Source organism: Nelumbo nucifera, chromosome 6, assembly GCF_055504915.1.
Source record: "Nelumbo nucifera cultivar China Antique chromosome 6, China Antique-T2T, whole genome shotgun sequence".
Lineage (NCBI taxonomy): Eukaryota > Viridiplantae > Streptophyta > Magnoliopsida > Proteales > Nelumbonaceae > Nelumbo > Nelumbo nucifera.
In genome coordinates this window covers 41,435,829-41,460,298 of record NC_142654.1, presented here as the reverse complement: position 1 = coordinate 41,460,298, position 24,470 = coordinate 41,435,829, and the positions used below count along the sequence as shown (strand labels likewise).

Below are 24,470 nucleotides of genomic sequence, written 5' to 3'. Positions count from 1 at the left end.
CCTGTAAATCTATAAATGCCACCGGGAACAGTCAAACTGACAGTTGCCAATCATATATCCAACAATTTCAAAATTGTTGCCTATAACTATTTTAAAGCAACAATCATTTCCAACAAGGAGTAACCGTTACTAATTATTGACAAAAATAACAATTTATTATGTAATAACAATTACAAATTGTTGTCAATGTTCATTTGACCGTTGCCATTAATATCTTATATATACATATATATATATATATATTAATAGGATTGAGTATATATATATATATAAATATTGTTATTATAATTATCTAATTATATAAACATTGTTTATATAATTATCTAATTATATTAATATATAATAGTTATTATAAATATTTATAAATATAATTATCGAACCGTTCAAACGGTTTTGACTTCTTTTTTATTTTTTTTAATTTCTTTTTGTTAGAACGAGTCGGTCGTTCGGTTCAAACAATCGGTCTGTTTGACTTGGTAACCGGATCCCTAACCAGTTCAGTCTCTAGGTCGGTTTTAAAAACCATGATGTTATGTCATTCGAGCATGTGACTCATACAACCCGAAAATGGAACTATTTTGGCCACTGGTTTTTGGGTCGACGGTTCAAACGGACGGCCCATTCTGACAACAAAATTTAAAAAAATAAAAAAAACGGCCAAAAATCATTGAACAGGTCAACGGGTTGACGGTTTAACCACTTGGGTCAATGGGTCGTTGACCGATTCAATAGTTTTTGGCCAGGGATTGGGATTAGGGTAAAACGGAACTAGTTGCCTAGACGGTTCCCAATTAAAAAAAATAAGAAAATGGATGACCCGTTCTAACAACAAAAATTATAGGCAAAAAATTGAGTCTATGAGGTCCATTAAGCAGTAGCATACGTGTTATGTTATTTAAGCGTGTGACTCATACGACCTGAAAATGGAATTGTTCTGGCCACTGGTTTTTGGGTTGATGGTTCGACTGTTCGGTTCGAACGGATGGCCCGTTCTGACAACAAAAATTAAAAAATAAAAAAACGACAAAAAACCATTGAACGGGTCAATGGTTTGACCGCTCGGGTAAATGAAATCTACTCGTACGAGTAGATTCCCACGTGAGAGCAACCCATTTCCTATTAATTATATAAATATTGTTAGATAATTAGATATATATATATATATAATTATCTAATTATATAAATATTGTTTATATAGTTATCTAATTATTGCTTATATAATTATTTAATTATATAAATATATAATATTTATTATAAATATTGTTCATAACTAGATATCGAACCGTTCGAACAGTTTTGATCTTTTTTTATTTTTTTTTATTTTTTGTCAAACAGGCCAACTGCTCGATTCGAATGATTGGACCATTCAACCCAGTAACCGGACCCCTAACTGGTTCGGTCTCCGGGTTGGTTTTAAAAACCATGATGTTATGTCATTTGATCATGTGACTCATACGACCCGAAAATGGAACCTGATGAAGGGGAATTTGGCCCGACCTCCTAATAGGGAGACACGTGGGCCTGACTTGGCATAAGATGCAACTCAACATGATCAGATCGGCACGTAGGCGTGACTCGATACAAGTGATAACTCAACATGATCAGGTCGCTACAAAGCGACCTCGGGTACCATGATACCCCGAACTAGAGATACCCCGAACTGAGATCACCTCGGTATCGGGCACGACCAGGGTAAACGAAAAGCAAGTCCGCTACAGGACAAACCGGGGCAGATGGACCACCTCGGAAAGAATCCACCTCGAGACAAGCCTATCTCGGTGCAAGATCATCAGTACTAAAGCACTTCGGCATTCAGAGCAGGTTGAGTCTGAAGGACACGAGCTCAGACAACTCTCCCCTAGGCAGCTCGCCACCAAGTAGCCAGACACTTCATAGGCAGCTCGCTACCGAATCAGACCGACCCCTGTGTGGCAATCCCGAGGAGCTCACCACCGTACTCCGCATTTTACAGGATTATGACTCATAACGGCTATATTAGCTCACCCACTCCCCGGTTCAGACGGGAGCGGGCAACCTTACCGGCTGGTGGCGTTTTACCCACCTAACACGCAAACGGATCCCATCACAGTAAGGATCCAAGAACCGCTCCGCTAACCCATGGGGACTCTAGTATATAAAGACTTCACCCCCCAGGGGCGAAGGTATGTTTTTAATGTATGTGTATGCATAATCTTTGCTCTTTAACTCACTGATATCATCTTCAAGCTCTCTACTACCGCTACTATGTGCTAACTTAGCCATCGGAGTGTCCCCGCTGGGTAAGCTACCCTGGGATCTTTGACTCCTCTCCTGTAGGTTACCCAGTCCCCGTCGTTGCTGGTAGCCAGATCATCTGCAGCAGGGAGCAGCTGGATTACGCCACATCATTTGGCGCCGTCTGTGGGAAATCGCTACTTAAAGCCCTTTTTACGAAACCTCAAGCTCAAAGTCAAACCCATGGCTTCCTCCAGCAACGCCGGACAACACAACAAAGCAAACGTCTCCGGGGGGCAACCTCAGTTCCCGTCTGTCTAAATAGGTCAGTTCACCATACCGCTCCCCACGGGTGGGATTCCAGCACTAACTGTGCCTTAACCGACTGTGCCTGTGAACGCCCCACTTCCCCCTGTAGTGGGTGCGACTTCCGTTTCTGTGGTTCCCCCTAGATTCGGACAGAACCAACTAAGCGACCTAGTACACTGTGTGCGAGCTATTCAAGCCCAAATGCAGCAGGTCCAGCAGTTCCAGCATTACCAACAGCAAGTTCTGCACCACATGTACCAGTAGTAGTTCCCACCGCTGCAGCAGAACCAACAACCAACCCTGCCTCAGTGTCTGATTATCCTGAGCAAGCCTCGCCACCAAAGCAGCCGTCCTCACTGGGGAGAGACCTCCCAGGTCTCGTCTCACGACAGGAGGGAAAGACAAGTTCCTCCCATCACCCAGCAAGTAAGTAGGTCGAGAGATACTCGACCCACCAGAACCAGTTCACCTCGACCCTTGCAACCTGAAGGCACTCTTGCAGGAAACCGGTTTGAGGTCCTAGCTGAGGACTCCAGACAGGCCCTTTTCGTCCGCAGTAGCCAGCAGTCCGAATCACTCTTGGCCAAGACACCATCGGACAACGTAGAGGTTAGCAGCACTGCCACAGAGCCAGTCAAGCAGCAGCGAAGGAGACGAGCTAAGGCACCTCAAGCAGTAGACCCAAGCCGGCTCGCGGGACCTAGCTGACTTGAGCAGCCTAAAGGTAGGGTGGAGGTAAGCTCAGGAATCACAAAAACCACTCCCTTCCTCTCTGTACCCTCTCCACTGTCCTCCGAGCTCCTGGCCTCCCCGATGCCGATGAACTTCAGGGTCCCCCCTGGATAAGTATGATGGGTCTTTCGACCCAAATGGTCACATAGATTATTTCTAGTTCTAGATGCACCTCGCTTGGGCTGATGAAGCTTGCATGCGCATTGCTTTCTCCATGACCTTCAAAGGGGTAGCTCGCACCGGGGACAGTTAAAAGTTGGGCGCAGCTCGTACAATTGTTCACCTCGCACTTCATCACCAGTAAGAAGTGCCCGAGGTCACAAGAAAGCCTTCTCAGTATTGTCTAGAGGGAAGGAGAGTTGATTCGAAGCTACATCAAACGCTTCGACGACACTTGTTTACTAATCCCGAACTTAGACCCCGCTGTAAGACTCGTAGCAACAAAGAAGGGGATCACCCACAAGGAATTCAAATGGCATGTGGTGGCAAACAAACCCAAAGACATCACAGAATTCCTTAAGCTTGCCGATCAGTTCATCGGAACCGAGGAGGAGATGAACCAAAGGACTGAAACCCCGGCAGAGAAAAGAAAGAGAGAAGACCATAGCTCGAACAATAGTGGCAAGAGGGAGAAAAGCAAGTCCCCAACCAGGGGAGGGAACAGGTTAGATTTTCATCCCCGAGCTCCCTCGGTTGAAAGAACAAACTTCACAGCCCTCAACACAAAGCGAGGGGAAATTCTCTAGGTGATCAAGGACGCCTCTTTTGTGAAGTGGCCGGCCCGGTTGAGGGGGGATCCGACCACTAGAAATAAAAATGTATTTTGTCATTTTCATAGAGATCACGGTCATCGTACCGAAGATTGTAAAAAACTCCGTGATGAGATTGAAGAGCTCATCCATTGCGAGTACCTGAAAAATTTTGTACAAAAAAGTAATAAAAACCAGCCAGATCAGTAGGGGGAGGAAAGGAGAGATGCTCCCGAGCCCAACAGCCAGCGTAGTGAGCAACCATAGAGACAACTGCCCGAGGAGAGAGCAATCCGCGGGATGATCAACACGATCACTGGCGGATCTGTAGTCGTGAGCTGCACCTCGGCCGCAGGGAAGTCCTTAGTTCGTGAGCTAGAACACGAAGAGCAAAATCCGCCGAAGCGACCTAGGTCCGAAGACCCAATTTTCTTCACGGAAGACGATGCACAAGGAGTCCAGTACCCCCATGATGATGCACTGGTTATAGAAATGAGGGTCAACGACTTCGAGGTGAAGCGTATCCTAGTCAACTCTGGTAGCTCAATAGACATCCTGTTCAAAGACGCGTTCGACAAGCTTCAGCTCCGGGAAGGCGACCTCAAGCCGACAAGCACTCCACTGGTTGGCTTTAGCAGAGAGGAAGTCAGGCCCTTAGGGCGAATCTCAATACCTGTGGAGATCGGCACCTGGCCTAGCATCACGAGGTTCGAGCACACCTTCTTGGTGGTCGTAACTCCCTCCCCGTACAACGCCAATATAGGTCGGCCCATCACCCACGCGCTTCGCGCAGTGGTGTCCACCTACTACTTGGCTATGAAGTTCTCCATGAACTTCAGAGTTGGGACAATGCGAGGAGACCAGCTTGAATCCTGCAAGTGCTATGTTGCCGCTCTCAAAGGGAAAGCCAAGCTGGCAGACGACCTCGAGCTAGAGCAACCTATGGAGTACTTTGAGGAGCAAGCTACGCCAACCAAAGGAATAATCCACATCCCGACCTCAGCAGAAGATCCAGCCAGGACCCTCTAGATTGGAGCAGCGATCGTGGAGCCTCTCCGCTCTCGGATGGTAAGTTTTTTACTTAAAAGTTTAGATGTATTTGCATGGTCCGCAACAGAGATGCCCGGTATAGATGCTAAGATAATAACTCACAGGTTAAACATTGATCCTTTAGTCAGGGCAGTTAGATAGAAAAAATGCAACCTCGCCCTAGAGCGCTGGAGGATAGTCGATGAGGAGGTCGGGAAACTCCTCGCAATCAATTTCATCAGGGAGGTCCATTACCTGAGCTGGGTGGCTAACCCCATTCTGGTAAAAAAGGCCAACGGTAAATGGCGCATGTGCGTCGATTACACTGACCTGAATCGAGCTTGCCCGAAGGATTGTTTCCCACTCCCTAATATCGACCGTCTAGTGGACACGACCTTAGGGCATGAGTTGCTGAGTTTTCTGGACGCATACTCGGGCTATAACTAGATCAAGATGGACCCCGCCGACGAGGAAAAAACAACATTCATAACCGAGTTAGGATTATATTGTTACAAGGTCATGCCCTTCGGGCTAAAAAATGCCAGGGCAACCTTTCAAAGACTTATCAACAAACTTTTTAAGCCGTTGATCGACAATAAAGTTGAATGCTATGTAGACAACATGGTTGTCAAAACCCAATTTTCGAACTATTTAATAAGTGACTTGCAATGTGTTTTTGAAATTCCGCGCAAGTATAGTATGAAATTGAACCCTAACAAATGTGTCTTTGGTGTCACCTCGGGTAAATTTTTGGGTTACATAGTTAACCGACATGGCATCGAAGCAAACCCCGAAAATATAAAGGCTATCCTGGACATGAAGCCACCTCGCAAGATGAAAGAGGTTCAAAGGCTGAATGGCCGTATGGCTGCCCTAAGCCGCTTCATGTCCAAGTCAACAGATCGCTGCCTGCCTTTTTTCAAGGCAATTAAGAAAAGTAAAGACTTTGAATGGACTGAAGAGTGCCAGCTCGCCTTCGATGAGCTAAAGAAATACCTAGTTAGTATCCCAGTTCTGACCCAATCCGAGGAGGGTGATGTTTTAAAGTTGTACCTCTTCGCGAGCGATGAGGTGATTAGCTCGGTACTAATAAAATAAGTAGATCGGGTCCAACGACCTATCTATTATGTGAGTAAAGTTTTGCAGGACGTCAAAACCAGGTACCCAGAGATTGAGAAGTTGGCATACGCACTGGTCACAGTAGCTCAGAAGCTTCGCCCGTATTTCCAAGCTCACACAGTCGTGGTCCTCACGAAGAAACCTCTGAGGCAAGTCTTACTCAAGCCCAAGGTATCTAGCAAACTGACGAAGTGGGCCATCGAACTCAGCGAGTATGACCTCCGATATGAGCCTCGAATAGTGATTAAGGCCCAATCCTTAGCCGACTTTGTAGCAGAATGCACCTTCAGCACCGTAGCCCCCGAACTGATTGAGCTCGAGCACAAAGTGGAGGCTTCGACAAGTGCGGCACCAGCCCCAGTTAGAGCAAGGCCAACTTGGGACGAGGAGCCCTGGATCCTCCATGTAGACGGCTCATCCAATCAACAAGGAAGCGGAGCCGACGCTATTCTGCACAGGCCAAGCAGGGTGAAACTGGAGTACGCACTCCAGTTCGAGTTCGCGACATCCAATAACAAAGCAGAGTATGAAGCACTACTAGTCGGGCTCACACTGGCGAAAGAGGTACAAGCGAAACACATCGTCATCTGCAGTGATTCCCAGCTCGTGGTCAACCAGATCACCGGCAATTACGAAGCTCGTGACCCCACCATGGCTGCTTATTTAGCCAAGGTCAGGGAAGTTCTACGCAGCTTCCAATCATACTTCATCAGGCAGATTCCATGGTCCGAGAATGCTGAGGCCGATGCCCTGTCCCGGTTAGCTAGCACGAGTAGCAACACCATGAGGACTGTGTACATTGAGAACCTACCTCAGCCCAGCATTCTCGGGGGGGCAGAAGAGGTCGCTCCTGTTGCACAAACAGGGCCGAGCTGGATTGACCCATTCGCGAGCTACCTACTTCATGGAACCCGACTTGCAGACCGCAATGCGGCCAGAAGGGTAGAGCGACAGGCAGCCAAGTACGTCATGATAGATGGACGGCTGTACCGAAAATCCTACATGCTCCCCTACTTGCGCTGCTTGCGACCTTCAGAGGCTGAGCTTGTTCTTCACGACACTCATGAAGGCCTGTGTGGTGGACACCTAGGGGGCAGGGCTCTCGCCTTGAAACCGCTGCGACAAGGATATTACTGGCCCTTGATGAAGGCAGATGCACTCGAGCTCATCAAGAAATGCGATAAATGCTAGAGGCACGCCAACCTTCATCACCAACCTGCTGCCGACCTAAAGTACTTCACCAACCTGTGGCCCTTCGCACAGTGGGGAATCGACATTCTTGGACCGTTCTTGTCAGCGACGGGACAGAGGAAATTCTTAGTGGTAGCAGTGGATTACTTTACGAAGTGGGTAGAGGTAGAACCCCTAGCAACAATCACAGCTCGAACTGTACAAAACTTCTTTTAGAAGAGCATAGTATGCCGCTTCGGACTGCCTCGAGTGCTCATTTCTGACAATGGCAAGCAGTTCGAAGACATCAAGTTCCAGAACTGGTGTGCCAAGATAGGGATATAGCAGAACTTCACTTCGGTAGCACACCCTTAGGTGAACAGGCAGACGGAAGTCACGGACAGAGCCATACTCCGTGGACTGAAAGCTCGCTTAGCCTGAGCTAAGGGGCTATGGGTAGACGAGCTGCCCAGCGTACTATGGGCTTACCGAACCACCGTCAAGACCGCCACAGGTGAAACCTCCTTCAACCTCACCTATGGCACAGAAGCGGTAATCCCAGCTGAGATCGAGGTACCTATGTTATGCCTGGAAGCATACGATGACAAAGAAAACGGTGACGAACTCCATACCAACCTCGACCTGGTGGAAGAAGTACGGGACCTCGCATATATCTGGGCTGCAGCCTACCAGCAAAGAGTAGCTCGGTATTATAACACCCGGGTCAGAAAGCTGCAGTTCCGTGTCGGGGACCTGGTCCTTCGGAAAGTTATGGTACCTGAGACCAGTATAGGTAAGCTCGGACCGAACTGAGAAGGTCCCTACCGAGTAAAGCAAGTACTCGGGGAAGGTATGTATGAGCTCGACACCCCTACAAGACCAAAGGCCAAGCTAACAACTGACCTCGGCACCTGCATAAGACCCATTCGCCTCTTCGACATGGGAAAAATTCAGGAGTGGACTACGAGTCGCTCCTCGAAGCCTAAGGGCCACAACACTGCATAAGACCCATTCGCCTCTTCAACATGGGCAAAGCTCAGGAGTTGACTACGAGTCGCTCCTCGAAGCCTAAAGGCCACAATACTGCATAAGACCCAGTCGCCTCTTCGGCATGGGCAAAGTCCAGGAGAGTGGACTACAAGTCACTCCCCAAAGCCTAAGGGCCACAATACTGGACAAGACCCATTTGCCTCTTCGGCATGGGCAAAATTCAAGAGTGGACTACGAGTCGCTCCCCGAAGCCTAAGGGCCACAATATTGCACAAGACCCAGTTGCCTCTTCAACATGAACAAAGTTCAGGAGTGGACTACGAGTCGCTCCCTGAAACCTAAGGGCCACAATACTGCACAAGACCCAGTTGCCTCTTCGGCATGGGCAAAGTTTAGGAGTGGACTATGAGTCGCTCCCAAAGCCTAAAAGCTACAATACTACGCAAAGACCCAGTTGCCTCTTCGGCACGGGCAAAGTCCAGGAGTGGACTACAAGTCGCTCCTAGAGCCTAAAGGCTAAAATACCGAATTGACAGGAATTTCAGCACCACATGAAACCTGGTTGCCTCGCTGGCATAGACAGCTCGGGCATAAGCCCTATGATATCTAGCCCACTGCGGCACATAAGAGCAGGTCGGACCCATAAGGGACAACTGTCATCCAAATAAGTAGCCCGTGTGCTGGTAGTTCGGGGTAACAAACACTTGAAAGAATTTTACTTTGCTTGCCCCGCAATGTCTTTCACCTCGGTGTACGTTTCATGAAGTTACCCCTACTAAGCCTTCGCAGACAGTTCGGGGTAACAAACACTTGGAAAATTTTCTATTACGATTATCCTTACTTATTGTCTAGCTCGGTAGCTCGACAATTCGGGTAATCTGCACATTTGTTGCCTAGATCGGAAGCTATCTATACTTAGAATATCTTTTACACGAAGGATTACTCAAAATTCGGTATTTCATTCACAAAAGATGTAGGTACATAGATTTTGTTCTAACCCGAGCTCGGCGGCTCCGGGATGTACATCTGATACAAGAAAAGAAAGCTCAAAGATCATGGTTGTCAGCAGGATCGGTCTCCATATGATCTTCCGTGACCTCCTGGTTCGAAGGGCACTCCTCGACCTCGTCGTCACTCCCTTCCTCTGACAAGCTGGGCTCTGCGTTTTCTGCCTCAACATCCTCGGGAGTAAGTTTTGATGCAGATATGGCTCTGAGATCGAGGTCGATGAACTTCTTCCTCATCACGTACTTACACAATTTGAAGCCAGAGCGGTAGGAGATCGAACCATACTCAACTTGGAGATCGTGGAACTCCGAAGATTGCTTGAAGTGCTCCACGGCCTGGCTTCGTGCCTCTTCCACAACGGTCTCGAAAATCCGATTTCGCTCTTGCACCATCGCCTTGAGATCCTCAACTTCTTGTCGAAGCCTCGTTCTCTCCTCGATCAGCGCCGAGTTCTCCTCGGTCAACACAGAAATCTACTCCTACTGTTTCCCCTTCTCCTCGGTCAGCGCGGAGATCTGCTCCTACTGTTTCTCCTCCTCAGTTAAAGACAGAATAAGCTCCTTCTGATCTTGAGCTCCCTTCTTGGCCCGGAGCACCTCAACCAGAGCTTTATCAAGCTCACGATGCAGTTTTTGTGCCTCCTCCTTGGCTGTTTGAAACTGCCTCCAACGGATTTGCGACTGACACATCAGCACGTGAATGGAGGGGTTCACCTAGCAAGGAAAAAACTGAAGTAAGAACATTTTTTGAAAAGATCACAAAGAAACAAAAGTACAAGGTAAAAGCACTTACCACCATGCAGTAGCTAGCTGCCCAAGCCCCAAGCCGAGCCATAGGTATTTCGGCCCAATCCGCGACCTCTTCGGAGAAGATGGCCTTCTTACTCTTGTGAATCCCAACCTGGTTGGCCAGGATACTCCTCTTTAGAGGCACGTGTCGAGGTCTAGAAGAGCTTGCCGGCTCGGGAGGCCAAGCAACTTCTGACTCATGCGCTGGGGTGCTCTCTGATTCCTGCTACCGAGCACTTCCCTCTTCTTCCTCCAGATCTACCATGGGAGGGTGAGGGCGGACCTCTTCCTGGGGGAGCTTGGCCGAGATCGGCTCCGCGATGTGGACCTCGGGCGGTGCAGGGATTGAAGGGTTGACCTCCCGGCGAGGCTTCTTCGCCTTCCTCTTCTTTCCCTTCTGCATGCTGTTGAAAAGATTCTTGGCATTGACCTCCGGCATGGCAGCTGCAAGAACAAAAGGTTAGCCACAAACTAATTAGAACCTTAAAAAGAAAAACAAAGGCGACCTACCAGGACTCAAGCTAGCCTGCATGACCTTGTCTTCAGCAAGGTAGTCCTTATAATCGAAGCCGAGATCCGCCCAAGACTGGAGTGTCTCCCTTGTTTTCAGGTCCAGCCTAACACCGGAATCCTGAATGGCAGCCCTCCAATGGGTAGGAAAGGCCACCCCGCGGGATTACGGACTACAAAATAACTCTGTTTCCAGGCCGGGATCCTATTGGGTAGTTCGTGCAAAAGCTTATAGCCCGGGCGAGGAGACAGGTAGTAGGTTCGCCTGTGCTCAGGAAGGACACAAGAAGAGTTCTTCTTGAATGACAAGATGGAAGAAAAAATGTCGAGGTTAAGGGGTAGACAGTACTCGTAAAAAAGAGAGATGACCCCTACTACATTTCGGATGGAATTCGGGTGTAATTGGTCTATGGATATATTGAAAAACTTTAGGTCCTCTATGATCAAAGGGTGCAAAGGCAAACGAAGACCAGCCATGAGCTGCTCTTCAAAAATCATGATCTCATTGTGATCGTGTTCCCAAGAGAAGTTACCTACAGGGAGACTATAGGAGAGTTCGCCCGGGAGGTTGTACTGGTGTATCAAAGTCCGAAGCCTGTCCAAAGTCATTGTTGAGGGGCCGAAGTGGTCTAGCACCCGAACTGGATGAGAAGTGGAGGCCAGGTTACCCAAGGCCTCTCGCGCCTCCCGGGGTGACTGCACCTCGGGAGAGCCATGGACTAACCCTGGATCCGAAGTAGCCTCATCTCGGCTACCGACCTGGGCCGAGACACCCTCGGCCTTATCTAAAAGACTATCAAAACTAAAGGAAGACATTGACGAGCTGAACTAAAAAAGAAAAAGAAACTGAACCAAACTGAAAGGAAGAAGCTAAGGAAGACTCACCAAGGGAGGATGACCAAACTAGAAGAAAGTGGCGAACTTGAAAATCCGAGCTAAAGAAGCTAAGCGCGACCTCAGATCGAAGGCTGGTAAGCTTGTGGCGAAGAAAATGTCTCGGGTCCCCCCTATTTATAGCCACTGTACCGGAGAATCAACGGTAAAGATCAAAGCAATCTAACGGCTCATAAGAAAACCGATTGCACGACCCTCGAGGTCGAAAACAGTTTAGTGCGTTTTTTGGTGTCTGCGGAATTTATAGATCGCATAACGTCCACGCATAAACCGCAAGCGACCTGTTTGACAAAGCGGCCTGGACTTCGAGCCAAATCCACTTGTCACATCGTGAACTCCTCGAACCAGGTCAAGACCCCTAGCTCGAGGAATGGGGGGCAATTGATGAAGGGGAATTTGGCTCGACCTCATAACAGGGCGACACGTGGGCATGACTAGGCATAAGATACAACTCAACATGATCAGATCGGCACGTGGGTGTGACTCGACACAAGTGACAACTCAGCATGATCAGTTCGCTACAAAGCGACCTTGGGTACCCTGATACCCCAAACTGAAGATACCCCGAACTGAAGCTATCCCAAACTAAGATCACCTCGGTATCGGGCACGACCAGGGTAAACGAAAAGCAAGTCCACTACAAGACAAACCTGGGCACATGGACCACCTCAGAAAGAATCCACCTCAAGACAAGCCTATCTCGGCGCAAGATCATCAGTACTAAAGCACTTTGGAATTCAGAGCAAGTCGAGTCTGAAGGACATGAGATCAGACTGCTCTCCCCTGGGCAGCTCACCACCAAGTAGCCCGGCACTTCACAGGCAGCTTGCTACCGAGTCAGACCGACCCCTACGTGGAAACCCTAAGGAGCTCACCACCGTACTTTGCATTTTACGGGATTATGACTCGTAACGGCTATATTAGCTCACCCACTCCTCGGTTCAAATGGGAGCAGGCAACCTTACCGGTTGGTGGCGTTTTACCCACCTAACACGCAAACGGGTCCCACCACAGTGAGGATCCAGGAACTGCTCCAACAACCCACGGGGACTCCAGTATATAAAGACTTCACCCCTAGGGGCAAAGGTATGTTTTTAATGTATGTTTATGCATAATCTTTGCTTTCTAACTCATTGATATCATCTTCAAGCTCTCTACTACCGCTACTATGTGCTAACTTAGCCATCGGAGTGTCCCTGTCGGGTAAGCCACCCTGGGATCTCTGACTCCTCTCCTACAGGTTACTCAGTCCCCGTCATTGGCAGCCAGATCGTCTCCAATAGGGAGCAGCCGGATTATGCCACATCATCGTTCTAGCCATCGATTTTCGGGTTGACGGTTCGACCATCCGGTTCGAACGAATGACCCGTTATGACAACAAAATTAGAAAAATAAAGAACGACCAAAAACCATTGAACGGGTCAACGGGTTGACGGTTTGACCACTCGAGTCAATGGGTCGTTGACCGATTCAACGGTTTTTGGCCAAGGATTGGGATTGGGGTAAAATGGAACTGGTTGCTTAGATGGTTCCCAATTAAATAAATAAAAAAACGGATGACCAGTTCTGAAAACAAAAATTATAGGCAAAAAATTGAGTGTGTGAGGTCCATTAAGTAGTACCATACGTGTTGTCATTCGAGTGTGTGACTCATATGACCTAAAAACAGAATCGTTCTAGCCACCGGTTTTCGGGTCATTGGTTCGAACAAATAGCCTGTTCTAACAACAAAAATTAAAAAAAGTAAAAAAAATGACCAAAAACCATTGAACGGGTCAATGGTTCGACCACCCGGGTCAATGGGTTGTTGATCGATTCAACGATTTTTGGCCAAGGACTGAGATTAGAATAAAATGAAATCGGTTGCCTGAATGATTCCCAATTAAAAAATGGTCAAAAACCATTTTACAGGTCAACGGGTCAATGGTTTGACCACTCGAGTCAATGGGTCATTGATCGATTCAACAATTTTTGGGCAATGACCAGATCAACAGATCGACGGTTCCATTCCAGCCTTTGCGAAGCAGGGTCCCTCCGCTAGTAAAAAATTATTGCAAATAATTTACTTATTGCTAATAAACTATTTAATTGTAACTAAAATAAATTGATTATTGCCAATAATACTTAATTGTTGATTATTGGCCAATTTTTACTAATGACCTAATTAATTGTTATGAATATTTATGCAATTCTAACTAATTCACACCTACTCATTACCAATAGCTTAATTGACTACGGAACTATTACCAATAGCAAATTGGCTATTGCCAATAATTAATCTTTGTTAAATCGTATAACATATTTTACACATAAATGTGATTTATCCATTCATTCATTCATTCATTTATTCATTTCGTCATTCAACACACAACATTATAATCCACTGCATTTATACATATGTTTACTGATGTCCAAAACATTATATTTATGTTCATATCATTAGATTTAAGATACAAAAAGGTTCATGTAAAAAGTTCTTCCGATTATGTCTGATGTCTAAGTATTAGATCATGAGAAGCATTGACACCCTCATTACCATTGCCTTGCAAAAAGTTACATATAGATAATTTTATCAAGTATGATCTTAAGAAATATAATTCAAACTTTAAGTAAATTTATATATGAAAATATTACCCATTATATTGAGCTTGATCCATGTAAAATATGTGACAAGTTAATGGATCCATTTTGAGATAGGGTAATCATCAATAAAGTTATGGGCAACTGCATTTTTTGGTTAGATTAACAAGTCAACTGCATTTACAACAATTTCACTTAGCTTTTCCATGCATGTTTCTGTTATAATGACATGAAAATGTTTGATTTGTCAGGAAGCTAAAAGAAATATTTTAAAAATATTTATTTGTTGTACCAAAACAGTGCGATCCCGATGATAAAACTCGAAAAACCACTGTTCATTGCCTTCGTTGCATCCTTCCCAAACGACTCCGAATCTACCCACGAAGCTGCATGCAATCTTTCGCAGCTTTCCTCATTCTTGGCCTGCATTTCTCTCCTTTACTTCCAGAACCCAAATTCCTCGCCACAGTGTCCAAATCAAAGCTCTCGATGCTGCTCAATCCTATGATTACGAGGCAAAGATAAATGGCCGCTTAGAGAAGAGCACGAAGCTGAAGATCGCCATTATTGGGTTCAGAAATTTTGGCCAATTCTTGGCTAAGACCTTGGTTCAACAAGGCCACACTATTTTAGCACATTCTCGATCGAACTATTCGGCCATGGCTCGAGAATTAGGGGTTTCGTTCTTTTCTGATCCTGATGATATCTGTGAAGAGCACCCAGAGGTAATCCTTCTGTGTACTTCAATTGCTTCCACCAAGTCCGTTCTCAGGTCGTTTCCGTGTCAAAGGTTGAAAAGGAACACCTTGTTTGTGGACGTTCTTTCGGTGAAAGAGTTCCCCAAAAAATTGTTCCTTCAGGTTCTGCCGCCGGAGTTTGATATTCTCTGCACTAAAGAAGCAGCTTTTCGGTCATCTACATAATGAAGGAGCGAATTAGTGCAGCGGCAGAGGAGGTGGCAAGAGAACCAGGCAGCGGCAAGAGAACCAGGCAGCGGCGATCTGCTATCATCGATCTACTACCTTTCCTGTTCTCTGTCTCTCCCTCCATCTTCCTCTTCTCTCTTTTCTCTTCTCCCTTACCTTATTTTCTTCTTCCTATTCTTCCCTTCTTCCTCCCTCACCTTCTTCTTCAGGCGAAGAACCAGGTCGTGGCAGTGCTTTTTCTATTATTTTCTCATATATAAAACCAAACTGCAAAATTAAATTTTTACATTTCCTATCCCATCCAATCCCATCCCATCTTTTTCCAGGACAACATTGGATATGAAATGTATACTAAAACTTTAAGTATCCAACAAATATTTGGGTATTATAGTCTGCTACTTGAAATAAATTGAAACCTCCCAACATTGTGTCCAGCTCACTATACCTAGAAGAAAAAGACAGGTTACAAGTTTTTTTTTTCTATAAATACACTAATTTTTAATTATGGACCAGTAACTTCTTGAATATATGGAAGTTATCAAATATAGAGCTCCATCCTGAAAAAGTCTTTGAAGGAGTTGACTGGATATGGACTTAATAACCTTTGGTATTTTCTTTTATGGAAAAGTAGTAGAATCAAATCAACATTCTCATGCTTGCCACCCTAATAATCTGTCATCTAGCTAAGTTGGAAAAAGAATATTGGTCCAACCTTCTCTTGCTAGACATGCTAACAGTGAAAGCATATATCTAGTTTTCTTGTCAGTGACCCCCATTGCCTTTACACTAGTTGTGATAAGGTAAGGGTGTCAATAGACCAGTTTTGGATTGGACCCCGTACGCGTCTAGTCCAAAATTAATTTGAAAGGATAGGACGAACCAATAAGACATATTAGATTGGACCAATCCGGTACAAAATATTTATTAGATTGGATTGGACCTAGTCCATTCTTAACAAATTTATATTGAATTAGGTTGGGTTAAGTCAGTATCTGATCCATTAATATAAGATAAGAATATATGTGTCAATGGGTCAGGTTTGGGTTGAAACCAATCTAAATCAAAATGAATTTAAACAGATTGGACGGTCCAGACATTGAATTGTACCAGTCCAAATTGATCCAAAACATTCATTGGATTGGATTGGACCTGGTCTATTTATAATGGACATATATTGGACTGGATCAGATTGGATCAAATCCAGTCCAATTGGCACCCCTACTAATAGGACCAACTTCATCATGCTCAATTGGACTATAGGCCCATGATAGATCAATGCACAAATTGGAGATGTAGAAACTATGGCCTAAGATTCAAAAATCAAGAATCTAATGCCTATTCTCTACACCTACAAATACAATAAAAAACTGGACCATGTTACATTCTAAAATCCTCACTAATTAGGCCGACAAAATGTCAAAATTAAAGAACACCCATAAGAAGCTTAAATCATGCCAAAACACCCTTTTTTTTTTTATTAAAAACACAATAGACAATATTTACCTTTATAAGGTGAAACAGAAGAAGCCCAAAAAAAGTATCTTTAGTTCCTAATCTATTGCTTTGTGGCCACAAAATTTCATCTACTAAGTAGCATTTGTATGATTTTTGTCTATTAAGTCTCTTTGGTTTGATATTTAGACAAATACATCTGATTCAAGAGATTATTTTATTTTATTTTTTTTGAGGGTATTGTATCATTTCAAAGAAAGTAATGGTAAGCTTTACACCAATTCCTTGTATATCTCTAAAACTTTTGCAAGTAAATAGCAAACAACATTAACAATAATTAAAGTAAATTGAATAAGACACAGGATTAGAGAATTTGAGTGTCCCAAGAGATTGTTGTAGGCTACTGATTACTAATTGTTAATGGTCTGTATGGAAAAAGGACATTAGTCACTATCAGAGATGCAAGTCAAAGTGAGAACAACATCAGCATATTCAATAACTCGAGATTTTATGTTCCTGTGTGGATTAGGGGTGGGGTGTGGAGGTACAAAACTCTTAATTAAACAATATGAGAAATCTTTCAATGATAATAAGAACTGGATGTGTTTCAAATCAATACAATCCCAAGCTAAAATTAATCAGTTGGACATCAAAGACAAGGCCAAAAATTCCCCCAACTATAACCTCATATTTAAAGATTAAAATCCCTTAAACCATATCTTGTGACTTTAACCCTTAGAGGCGGCTGTTGGAAGTTGTCCATAACCACTAGGTTCCTGTAGAGGCTAATGAAAAATGCCTTGGATTTGGACTTTGTTCCTAAAACAAAAACGTCAATAGTAATTGAAGGATTGTTATTAATATTGTTCTAACATGCTATACAACCAAATAGAATGTTCTATATATACCAATTGATAGAGTTCAGATTTGCGCCCCACAACGTCCCACAGAGCATCTGTATCTTGTGTATTAAGAACATTTCCCGATGATAATATCAGAAATAATGATATCATCATCAGGAGATATTTTCAATACACAGCGGGAATGTATTTGTAGGACATTGTGGGGCGCTCCCTTGTGGGACACAGATGTGAATTCCAATCGATACACCCCAATGAGTTGCAATATTTTGATCCTTGAATAAAAGTAACAAATGCCTCTTAATTTGCAGTTTCAATAAAGGAACACCCAACAGAATTAGAATCATAGGTCTTAACAAGAGGGTGATCACAACCTTGTCATAGCTGCAAGAGCATTAATAAAATACTAATATAATTCTGTTGGATGGTCCCTGCAGCTTCATAAACCTGAGACAGCATCCACACTAAAGCCAATTAATATACAAATTTTAGGAAGATTCAGAACCACAACTACCAGAGGTAGTAAGTGAAACTAATATCATTGTACAAACTTGATTAAATGAAAAAATCACCTTGAACTATGTGGGTAATATATAATTATTGTAATGCTTCTAATATATGCTTGGTAAACTTGGTTGTATTAAGTACACATAGTAGCCATGAGTTAAAATAGAGCAAAATTACTTGTCTATGTATATTAATTTAAATGTTTAATATATATATTCTTAATTTCTTTGACAAACTTCTAAAAATAATTGTTGGTCTTATCTCTTCTGAATTACAATTTGTGATACAATTATATTCTATTCAGCCTAAGGATTTACATTACAAATTTCAGAACATTTGGAGGTCTCCTCTTTTGGCAGCCAGTAAACCCAAAATTCAGCCAGTAAATGTGGTGCTTTTGAAAGGGAAACTGTAAAAGTGATCTGGTGCCTGCACCTAAGGGAATGGATATAGGATTTCCTTTTAATGAGTATTAAAATAACTATTATTAATGCATGCAAGTGTTATGTTAGATGTGCAAAAGGGATATAAAGAGAAAAAATGGAACTGCCTAGGAACAAAATCTCTACACCTCAACCTTTGAACTCATTTAGGACAATATCCTAATCCATTAAGAAGCAGAAAACATCACACAGATGCACAGTAAAGGCCTAAGGAACCATACATTGACCTAAACATAGCACCCATAGGACCTGTTCCATATCCAGGAGGAGTAACTCCAAGATATTTGAATTAGAAACTAATGCTGGAAAGAACTGTCATGAAAATTAAGTAGTTGGGAAAAACATAACTGTTTCAGGTGTTATTACAGGCTGCAGCCATTCATAGATGTGGGGATAAGTTGTGGTTCAATTTGTTGTCCACATGGCATGTTTAGTCACAATCATGTCAAACTATAAATTCAAGATAACAACCTAGTGGCACCACTGATGCAATGGCTGATGATGAAGTTGATAAAACTATTCCATTTCTTAGTACTTATTTATTTTGTGGACCACCACAAGGAAAAGGAGTATTATATATCCTTGTATGCAGCACTCAAGATGATCAAAAAGACAGTAGAGGATCTCTAGAAACATAAGCAAGCTTTGATATTAACCCCTTATTTGGATATTATGTGGTTCTCCAAAAACACCAATGGTAATGACAAGTAGAACAGGCTATTCTCATAGCATAAAAATGCCAAATAATTGCAAAATTGATAGTAGAAAAGGGAGTCTGCTTCTTCTTTTCCGTTCAAAAGAGGGAAGGGAGGAACTTAGGAACTTCGTTTTCTTCTTCGGCTTTGAGAATTCTTCCAACGGTCGAAACTTTGGGAGAAGGGAGCCTCCTCTGAGAAATCCTCCAATGTTCGTAATGGGGAAGAAGACGATTGGGAGCGAACAGAGAAGTCGTCGTTTTCGAACAGAGTTTGTTTTCTTCTCCTTTCTGCGTCTAGGGGTATAACAGTAAAAATTTACAACCTTTTCGCTGACATGGGTGGGAGGAGTAGAAAAAAAAAAATTCATATTTGTTGGTTGGAGGCGATGAGAGTTTTGGTTTCCATACTAGCCTATTTGATATTTCAATTTCTGAGGGGGAGCTAACCGAAGAAACCCCTTTGATCAATAACTTTGGGAGGTCCCCATAAACAATTTTCTTCCAAAAACCTTCATGCCCCATTCCAATCCAAACGCAGCTAGGGTTGATTGACTTTCAACACCCTCTCGAACACTTGTGCTATGGAATGCACAAACTGATCATTATAGAGATTCACTCGGAGTTGTGGAAGAGAGATCCATAGTGGAATGACTAAGGGTTCCTAGCCCAGCTCCATAGTGTCCATTTGAGAAACTGATAGAGAAAGTCTTTGATAAAAACAACTCCTTTCATTCAAACCCGAAGAAATTCACCTTCGTCTTCAAATCTAATCAAGACAAGACGAGAACCCAAGTTTGTGATAACTATCACCGATTTGAGAAGAATGGTTCCAATTAAGAATTCCCTTATTTTGGAGAAAGAAGGTATAGGCGGGGTGTGAGGCTGGGGTGAGGAATGGTCTCTTTGAAAGACAAAGGAAGGCCCCTAATAAAGGAAGAATGAGGTTCTTAGGTCAGGGTTGTACGATCAGAGAGTTAGAGCGTACTCGGGAGTACTGGATGGTAAATGCTTAGGATCAGATGAGTCCTAATCTGAGGAGGATCTCTATTTATGGAGGAGGTCCCGAGATCTTAAAAGGTAGGAGATGAGGATATTCGCTCTATATCGGGGAAGGGAATATTTGATTCGCTGTCAATTATTGGATGCACTACTGAGGTATCGTCACGTGTCTCATGAGGATCTTCTCAATGATTAGTTTCCTTATCCTTGAGATACCTCATTACCCACGTGTCTCATGGGTTGTTTATAAAAGGGTGCGGTGTGTCCTATTGCTTATCATGATTTGCGGTCAATCTATCTTTCTTGTTTTGGTTGTCCTGTTCTTCCTTGCGATTTGTGTTTAGTGATGGCTCTTGATCAGAACAATGCGCAGATGGCTATCAGCAAGTCCTTGGGTTCTAATTCGTTGTCTTCGGCGAGGTCGGCACCTAGTAGAGTAGGTGACAATTTGGAGCTGGCCTTGGTCCATCAGCTGCTTGTGCAGTATTGTGAGGAAAACTTCATAGCCCCTTTGGGGTACAAAGCCATCGAAGGCATTCCTGTCCAGGCCGTCATATGGGTGATAGGGGCAGTGGTGAAATTCGCAGAAGCAATCATTCGAGATGGTTGGTTGCCACCCTTCGAACTTCCTTCCATCGTCATTGGTCCGACGTTAAACACCCTTGCGACGGTGATGTCCGAAATAATGAATCTCCCTTTCGACCAGATATCTTGGTTTGTCCTCGCACAGTGGTTGAGGACTTCTGGGAGTTTTTTCTCCATTCAGAAGGAGTGGGCCAAATGACCGCTAGCCGTGTTGTGCTGTAGTGGACTATTCCGGGGTTGTCTCGTAATTGTATGATGAAAATTTTGTTGAATAGTGCAGAATTCGATTGTGTTCAGTATCAATATTGTCATATATTGTAAAGAATTTGATTGTGTTTAACCTTGTCAGTCACATTGTGTGTTTCTTGTCTTATGCGATAGCGTTTATTGCAGTGTGTTAAGGTAATTGAACGAGGTTACTAGTGTGCTTATAGGGGTTATTAAGTGTGTCGTTTGTTATGACCGAATCTTCTGGATGGACTCCATGAGCGATAATATGTAGTTTGGATATGTAGAATCGTGGTATGCTGCTCTCGTGTTTATACTTTTCGTGCAATAGAGATGTAGCGGTGGGCGTAAGTTAACGAATTCCCTGGTCATCTTTATCGTAATTGAAGGCGAGCGTAATGTCTCTTTATCGCGGGTTATTTAGAGAAGCCAAGTGGTGTGGGTTGTTGCCTTATCGCAAACTAATGATAAGTTGTGCAATGGCGCTAAGTCTGTCCCGATCATTAGTGCAAGTGGCATATTATTGTCAATGTTGCATGGGTGAAATTTGGTCTCCCAGATTTTTCTATGGGAATGGGTATTTGTGCTTGTGGATTTCGGTGGGGGGGGGGGGGTCATGCGTTCTGTCAACGGAGCCCCCTGATGATTTCATGGATGTGTGCCATCCTTGTGCAGGAGTCATACCAATTATCCTTGTATCGTTCCAATTTTATCGTTAGCTGGGCTCAATCATGGTATAAGTAGATAGCATAGGTTGGATTTTCATCACAACAATATTTGGAGGAATGAAGTGTTGTTTGTTAGTGAAGTTTTATTGTCAATGTAGAGACAAATGAAGTTTATTTTCCATTAGTTCATCGCAATTAGACAGATTGTTTGTATGAATTGAGTAAGAATCACTTCTGCCATCGAGAAAGCCCCCTAATGGTTACTTGGGGGTGTGGTTGCACCTAGGTTTGCCAGGACTTTAGCTATGTCTGGGACTGCAAGGGCTTTGTCTATGCCAAGGGTGTTGGGGCTTACTTATGTGCTTGAGGTGTCTAGGGGTTTGGAGTGTGCCTGGGGTGCCGGGGCTTACTGAGGTGCCCGGGGTGTCCAGGGCTTTGTAATGTGCCTAGGGTGCCGGGGCTTACTGAGGTGCCCGGGGTGTCTAGGGCTTTGTAGTGTACCTGGGGTGCCAGGGCTTACTGAGGTGCCCGGGGTGTACAGGGCTTTGTAGTGTGCCTGGGGTGCCGGGGCTTACTGAGGTGCCTGGGGTGTCTAGGGTTTTTGCATAGAGCATGCAACAAGTATTGCCCGGGATTGCCGGGGCTTTAAGAGTATAATAGAACAACTTGTATGGCTATAAGTAAGATATGTATGTAAGAGTGATCCTTCATTTTGTCACATATTATAGTTATGAACAAGGCATGTATATAAGCAAGTAAAAGAGTAATTCATTTTTGTCACAGATGCATGTATTCTTAATTGAAGGGTAGGGCAACTTTATCGTAATGCTAATGCTAGACTTCATTGCAAGCAAAGAGTGATTGATGAAAGGTCATGTAAAACATTGTAGATTTATTCATAAAACATGTACATTGGCTTGTGTGGTTATAGAGGTACATGGCTAATCAAAGTAAGATTTCAACCTGTAACCATTTATGGTTTCATCATCCTCGCCTGTACCTACAGTTTTTAGTACGTAGTAGCCCAAACTTTGGGCTTCTTTTATCATGTAGGGCCCTTCCCATGTTTGTTCGAACTTTCTTACAAACTTGCCTTGTCTAACGTTGAGAGTTGTCTTCAATACTTTATCCCCCTCTTTGAAGCTTCTAGGCCTTAACAGTCTATTGAAGTTATTAGCTAGGACCTGTTTGTATTTGCTTTTCTTTTGCGAAGCTGCATCTCTAATTTCATCTACTACCTCGAGTCTGTCTGCAAGTAGTGCATCTAAGTCTTCTGGCCTGATCCTCTTACCCATTGCGAAGGCTACCCTGGTGAGTGGCGAATACATCTTTTATCTCTGCTGGGAGTACTGCTTCTTGACCATAGACTAAGGAGTAGGGTTTCACCTGTGTACTTTTTCTTATAGATGTTTGATAAGCCCAAAGTGTTTCCGATAGCTTGTCTGCCCAATCCCTTTGATTATCGACCACTATTTTGCTCAACATTCTTAGTAGTGTCTTGTTTGTGGCCTCTGCCTGACCGTTTCCCTGGGGGTAATATGTTGTAGATGTTCCTAATCTTGCCCCGTACTGCCCTGGGAGATCATGGACTTCTTGATTTTTGATGGGCAGGCCGTTATCAGTCAGTATCCACATTTGGTACCCCGACTCTATGGACTATGTTTTGTCTCAAAAAGTTTGCTATTCCTAGTTGCACAGATTCATTGCAGGGGGATGGCCTCTGCCCACTTGGTGAAATAGTCTGTGGCTACGATGATGAAACAGTACCCCCTAAAGGGTGGGTGTGTCTTTCCTATGAGGTCTACCCCCTATGTGTGAATGGGCCAGGATGTGATGACTGGATGCTGGTTGTTGGCAGGCTTGTGGATTCTTTCGCCATGGATTTGGCACCTTGTGACATCGGCGCACATGCCACTGTGTGTCTTCCATCATAGTTAGCCAATCGAAACCAAGGTGTGGGATGTGGTTATGTAGAGCAAGTTGGCCTTGGTGGGCTGCAAGTTCAGAATTATAAGCTGCTTCTAGTACGTCATTGACCACTTGTGCTATGGAATGCACAAAATGATCATTATAGAGATTCACTAGGAGTTGTGGAAGAGAGATCCATAGTGGAACGACTAAGGGTTCCTAGCTCAACTCCATAGTGTCCATTTGAGAAATTGAAAGAGAAAGTCTTTGATAAAAACTTCTCTCATCCAAACTCTAAGAAAATTCACCTTCGTCTTCAAATCTAATCAAGACATGACGAGAACCCAAGGTTGTGATAACTATCACCAATTTGGGATGAATGGTTCCAATTAAGAATTCCCTTATTTTGGAGAAAGAAAGTGTAGGTGGGGTGTGAGGCTGGGGTGAGGAGTGGTCTCTTTGAAAGATAGAGGAAGGCCCCTAAGAAAGGAAGAACGAGGTTCTTAGGTCAGGGATACACGATCGGAGAGTTAGGGTGTACTCAGGAGTACTGGACGGTAAATGCTTAGGATCAGATGAGTCCTAATGTGAGGAGGATCTCTATTTATGGAGGAGGTCCCGAGATCTTAAAAGGTAGGAGATGAGGATATTTGCTCTGTATCGGGGAAGGGGATATTTGATTCGCTGTCAATTATTGGATGCACTATTGAGGTATCGCCACGTGTGTCATGAGGATCTTCTCAAGGATTGGTTTTCCTTATCCTTGAGATCCCTCATTACTCACGTGTGCTACTACATTTTTGCGCGTCATAACTAATCCTATGTGGCAACAATGACGTTACTGTTCGACGGTCAATACTTCATCAATTCCATGTGGCAGTTCGCAAAGTCCTTTCCTGTCATGGGTTCGCGTGTGGCCAAGCACACGTGGGCCTCATCGTGGGCTCGACCTACTGTCCTTTCTAACTTGTCATCTAGAGTGGGCTCGCAGGTTGTGAGTTCATCGCAAGTCATAGTAGATGTGGCTTCATCGCACACTCAAGTGTGCTTGGGTCTCTTGGATGGGTCTTTCTGAGGTTTATTTAGGTTTTAGTGTTGACTAGGC

General features: G+C 44.1%; 1 pseudogene; it reads left to right on the top strand.

Annotated features, from left to right (window-relative positions):
* The first annotated feature begins 10,638 nt into the window (after positions 1–10,638).
* On the top strand, positions 10,639–15,015 carry LOC104610673 (arogenate dehydrogenase 2, chloroplastic pseudogene; annotated as a pseudogene).
* The last annotated feature ends 9,455 nt before the right edge of the window (positions 15,016–24,470 follow it).